The sequence below is a fragment of the Nycticebus coucang genome, chromosome 18 (genome assembly GCF_027406575.1).
Source record: "Nycticebus coucang isolate mNycCou1 chromosome 18, mNycCou1.pri, whole genome shotgun sequence".
Lineage (NCBI taxonomy): Eukaryota > Metazoa > Chordata > Mammalia > Primates > Lorisidae > Nycticebus > Nycticebus coucang.
The window spans coordinates 25,187,881-25,193,662 of NC_069797.1; the positions used below are offsets into that span (position 1 = coordinate 25,187,881).

The 5,782-nt window shown below is 42.8% G+C and overlaps 1 non-coding gene and 1 pseudogene across 1 annotated transcript; both read left to right on the plus strand.

Annotated features, from left to right (window-relative positions):
* The first annotated feature begins 596 nt into the window (after positions 1-596).
* Positions 597-1,296, plus strand: LOC128570593 (60S ribosomal protein L10-like; annotated as a pseudogene).
* Positions 1,297-2,298: 1,002 nt separating this feature from the next.
* LOC128571334 (U6 spliceosomal RNA) lies at positions 2,299-2,405 on the plus strand. The gene has a single exon (XR_008375765.1). It is a non-coding gene; the product is annotated as a U6 spliceosomal RNA (small nuclear RNA).
* The last annotated feature ends 3,377 nt before the right edge of the window (positions 2,406-5,782 follow it).

Consider the following 5,782-nt stretch of genomic DNA (forward strand, 5'->3'; position numbering starts at 1 on the left):
CTATCTCCACAAAAAAAAATAGAAAAATTAGCCGGGCATGGAGATGCCTGTAACCCTAGCTGCTCAGGAATCTGAGGCAGGAGGATCCCTGGAGCCCAGGAGTTGGAGGTTGCAGTGAGCTACAATGACACCACTGCACGCCAGCCTGGGCAACAGAGTGACATCCTGTCTCAAAACCCCCCACAAAAATCCATTAGTAAAACTTAAGAACACCAAAGATTTTTTTTAAAGCCTAGAACCAGAGAAAAACCAGATTATCTAAAACGACGAATAAGAATCTGCCATCAGAATCTTCATCAGCAACAATGGAAGTCAGAAAAAATAAAACACTATTTTCAGAGAGATAAAGGAAAATACCCTTGAACCTAGAGTTGTGTACACAGCTAGGCTATCCTCCAAGAGGAATGGCAAATTAAATACATTTTTAGACATCTGAATCACTTGTGTATGATTCTATTTATATGAAATGTCCAGAACAGGCAAAGCCATAGAGACAGGAAGTAGATTAGTGGTTACCGAGGCTGGAGCGGCAGTGGAAAATAATAAACCGTGCACCGCTTTCCCGTCTGCACACCCCTGAAGATTCTGGTATCGCCATGGGCCACCATCCCACCCAGTGTTGCCGGTATTGTAAGAACAAGCCCTACCCAAAGTCTCGTTTCTTGTGAGGTGTCTCTGATGCCAAGATTCGCATCTTTGACCTGAGGCAGAGGTGACAGTGGGTGAGATCCCACTCTGTGGCTACATGGTATCAGATGAACATGAACAGCTCTCTTCTGAAGCCCTGCTTGCTACTCTTATTTGTGCCAACAAGCCCATGGTAAAAAGCTGTGGGAAAGATGGCTTTCATATCCAAGTACAGCACCACCCTTTCCACATCATCTGCATCAAGACGTTATCCTGTGCTGGGGCTGACAGGCTCCAGATAGGTGCACCTGCTGCCTTTGGAAAGCCCCAGGGCCCTGTGGCCAGGGTTCACATTGGCCAAGTCATCCTGTCCACCTGCATCAAACTGCAGAACAAGGAGCATGTGATTGAGGCCCTACGCAGGGCCAAGTTCAAGCTCCCTGGCCACCAGAAGATTCACATCTCAAAGAAGTGGGCCTTTACCACATATAACACAGATGAATTGGAAGACATGGTGGCTGAGAAGCAGCTCATCCCAGGTGGTCGTGAGGTCAAATATGTCCGCAGTCTAGGCCCCCTGGACAAGTGGTGGGCTCTGCACTCACGAGGGCTTCCACTGTGCTGCCCCCTCATTCATGCCTACCATAAATCCTACTTCCTGTCCAAAAATAAAAAGAAAATAAAATAAACTTGCAGTGGGTTGCAAGAAGCACTAATGTACAAACTGTTTAAACATATTGGCAAATCTGAATATCTACCAGCTTTCAGCATCACCACTAATATTTCAGAATGTAGGTGCTGCTGGGAGGAGGAGAACCGAGGTCAGTCAAGGATATCGTGGTCAGGTGCTGCTGGTGTCACCACGCACAACCTCTTGGCTTCACCTCTGATCTCAGCCAAAGTTGTAGCCACCAATCCCTGCACCGTTCAGACAACCGGCTCAGTTCACACAACCAGCTCTCACCTTCAGTGTGTTTTACTTTCTGCTCTGGGACTTCTGGAATTAATCCTCCAGAGGCTGCCCTCGACCAAAAGGGGATGGAAGCTGATGGTGAAATGCTTCTCTTGCTGACTCTTTGATGAACAATGCTGAGAGGCTGTCCATACACTTCCCAGAAGGTGCCTGATGGAACTGAGCCCAAACTGCCCACACTAAAGACTTCAATAACACACTCACACTGGCTCCCTCCCCAGCCCTCACTCTCCTGGTCCCTGTCCCCAGCTTCTTACCATTCCCTTCCAGATCAACTTTCCACACACTCTGCTTATAAGAGGACTCTGAACAAAGATACTAAGTCTCCTATCTTTTTTAAGAGGATCACAAAGACACAGACTTTTTAATAATTGAGGTATAATTTATATCTGTAAATGAATTTGATGTAATTAAGTAATTCAGGGGTTTTTAATATACCCACAAAGTGCAACCTTCACCATGATCTAATTCCAGAACATTTTCATCACTCCCAACTGAAACCCTGTACCATGAGCAGTCACTTTCCTATTCTACCACCAACCCCGCTCCACACTTGGCCACCACAAATCTACTTTCTGTCTGTGCACGTTTTTCTATTCTGGACATTTCATATATATGGAACCACATACAGTTGGCTCCCCATATCCACAGGTCCTGTGTGCACAGATTTAAACAATCTGGATAGAAAATATTTGGGGGTGCTCGCTTTGGCAGCACATATACTAAAATTGGAACAATACAGAGAAGATTAGCATGGCCCGTGTGCAAGGATGACATGCAAATTCGTGAAGCCTTCCATATTTTTGAAAGCTATAACCCAGTTATAACCTAAGAATATGGGGAAGGGGGAGAGGGATGGGAGGGAGGGGGGAGGATGGACCGAGGGAGGGTGATTGGTGGGATTACACCTGCGGTGCATCTTACAAGGGTACATGTGAAACTTAGTAAATGTAGAATATAAATGTCTTAACACAATAACTAAGAAAATGCCAAGAAGGCTATGTTAACCAGTGTGATGAAAATATGTCAAACGGTCTATAAAACCAGTGTATGGTGCCCCATGATCGCATTAATGTACACAGCTATGATTTAAACAATAAAATGAAATTTAAAAAAAGGAAACTATTCGGGGAAAAAATACAACAAAAAGAATTTACAAATTTTACTTTTTATTTATTTTTTATTAAGCCATAACTGTGTACATTAATGCGATCATGGGGCACCATACACTAGTTCCATAGACCGTTTGACACATCTTCATCACACTGGTTAACATAGCCTTCCTGGCATTTTCTTAGTCATTGTGCTAAGACATTTACATTCCACATTTACTAAGTTTCACATATGTCCTTGTAAGATGCACTGCAGGTGTAATCCCACCAATCTCCCCCCCTGCCCCTCTCCTCCCCCTCCCCCCAAATTTACAGATTTTAAAAAATATAGTGTAACAGCATTTGCACAGCATTTACATTGTATTAGATATTATTAGTCATCTGGAGAGCTCCAAAGCATCAGGAGGATGTGCACAGCTCCTACCGCACCATTTTATATCACGTATTTCGGCATCTGTAGATTTAGCATGCGAGGCAGATCCAGAAACCAGTCTCCTGCAAGTTCCCAGGAAGGACTGTAATATGCGGGCTTATGTGACTGGTGTCTTTCACAGACCACAATGTCTTCAAGGTTCATCCATTTTGGAGTATGGATCACTATTTTGTTCCTTTTTTTTTTTTTTTAGAGACAGAGTTTCACTTTATCGCCCTTGGTAGAGTGCCATGGCATCACAGCTCACAGCAACCTCCAACTCCTGGGCTTAGGCGATTCTCTTGCCTCAGCCTCTTGAGTACAGGCATCTGCCACAACACCCAGCTATTTTTTTGTTGTTGCAGTTTGGCCGGGGCTGGGTTCAAACCCACCACTGTCAGTATATGGTGCCGGTGCCTACCCACTGAGCCACAGGTGCCGCCCTATTTTGTTCCTTTTTATGGCTGAATAATATTCCATCGTAGGACAGTAAAATTTTTAAATGAACAATCCACTTATAAGATTTATTAATCATAGGCTCAGCACCCATAGCACAGTGTTTACGGCGCCAGCCACATACACCTAGGCTAGCGGGTTTGAAACTGGCCCGAGCCAGTTAAAACAAAGCTACATCATTTATTTCATTATATATTTTAAATCATAAATTTTTTAAAACAGGCCAAATTCTCAGCAGCACCCGTAGCTCAGTGGGTAGGGCGCTGGCCACATACACTGAGGCTGATGGGTTCCAAACTGGCCCAGGCTAATGAAAACAACAATGGCAACTGTAACAAAAAAATAGCCGGGCGTTGTGGTGGACACCTATAGTCCCAGCTACTTGCGAGGCTGAGGCAAGAGAATCACTTAAGCCCAAGAGTTTGAGGTTGCTGTGAGCTGTGGCACCCCGGCATTCTCCCAAGGCGACATGGTGAAACTCTGTCTCAAAAAAAAAATTAGTCTTGAACTTGAGCTCCAGCAGTCAGTCTGCCTCAGCCTCCCAGAGTGCTGGGATTACAGGCATGAGCCACCCACTGTGCCTGGTCATTCTTCTTTTATATAACTGTCTTCCTTGGTTACTCAAAGTTAGGTGGCTCTTTGTTTGCCTTTACAAGAATCTAGGTTTAATTGCTTATCTGCTAGAACACTTTGCATCACCAACTGGGCCACAGAGTATCTTTGGTAGCATTCTAGTAACCTTATTTATTTATCGTTTTAAAGACAGTCTTGCTCGGTCGCCCAGGCTGGAGTGCAGTGTCTCTTATTCATAGATCACTGCAACCAGTAACTCTAGTTGTTGAATTGGAGCCCTAAAATACAAGGACTAAAACTCCACAATTCATTGCATGATAGTCAAGGGCAAGTGTTCTAGATGAATGGGGACATAGCCTCTTTAGTGCATAGCTTTTAAGGTTATTCTTTTGGAAGTATAGGGTAAGAAATTATCTCTTAAGCAAGTGTGGTTTAAGTTGTACCGATAGAATTTTTCCTCAGTGATCTTTGCACCTCAGTCTTGTCAGTAGCTCAGCCAATGCCTGGCTGAGTTTTTAATTATTTTGCAGAGACGAAGCCTTGCTTTGTTGCTCAAGCTGCCTAGTAGCCTTATCGATAACATGATCCTCTCAATGAAACTGTGCAGTATCACTGTGGATTTTATAATTTCCATAAGAAAAACGAACTTTTTTTTCTTTTTGTGATGGACATCAGAGCAGTGGTGGCCAACAGGGTGGGGGAGGGGTTTGATGACACTTTCTGGGATGACAGAAAGGTGGGTTTGACTTGAGCGGTATTTGCAGGGGTGTATACTTTTGAAACTCGTTTGAATGTAAAGATGTGTGAATTTGTATGTAAAGTATGCCTTAGTAAAAAATAATTAGAGAAGAATACTAAGAAAAGCTAACATTTACTGAGTGTTACGTCCATGCAGTCTGCTAAGCAGCTTTAAAATAAGATTATTTTTTCATGTAAACATTGCAATTGCTCAATGAAGTGAGCACTGCTTTTATTCCCATTTTATAGGTGAGGTTACATAGTTAGCAAGTGATAGAGCAGGGGTTTGAATCCAGCATGTGGTGGTACTCTCATTGTAAATGAGAATACTGAGACTTGGGTGATAAATGTTAAGTGAAACCAGCTGGGAAGTTGCACATCTGGGACTTAAACCGAGGTCCCATGGCTCCAAAGTCAGTACAGTTTGTATAGCACATTTTTTTAATAGAAGAATCTATTCACCAATATTTATGCCTGCTGTGGTCCCTATTCTTGTATCCCTCCTTAACAATGTGTCTAATTTTACTGATGTCCCATGTAAGAAAGATACTGAGAAAGTCTTATCATATAATTAAGAACTTGATTGCCTTACAGTCATCATTGCATTTGTTAATGATATCAAACTTGAGATATGTCAATTGTCTACAGCCATACCACCCTGAACACACCCAATCTCATCTGATCTCGGAAGCTAAGCAGGTTTGGGCCTGGTTAGTACTTGGATGGGAAACTTTAGATATGTCAATTAATGACACATAAAATGAGATGTAAAATGAGCCAGGGAAATAAAATATTGGGGCAGTTAAAATTTCTCTTAGTAAACAAAATGCATTTCTTGTGAAATACAACGCTTATCTATAATTTCACCAGTAATTTTGCTGTACTATGTAG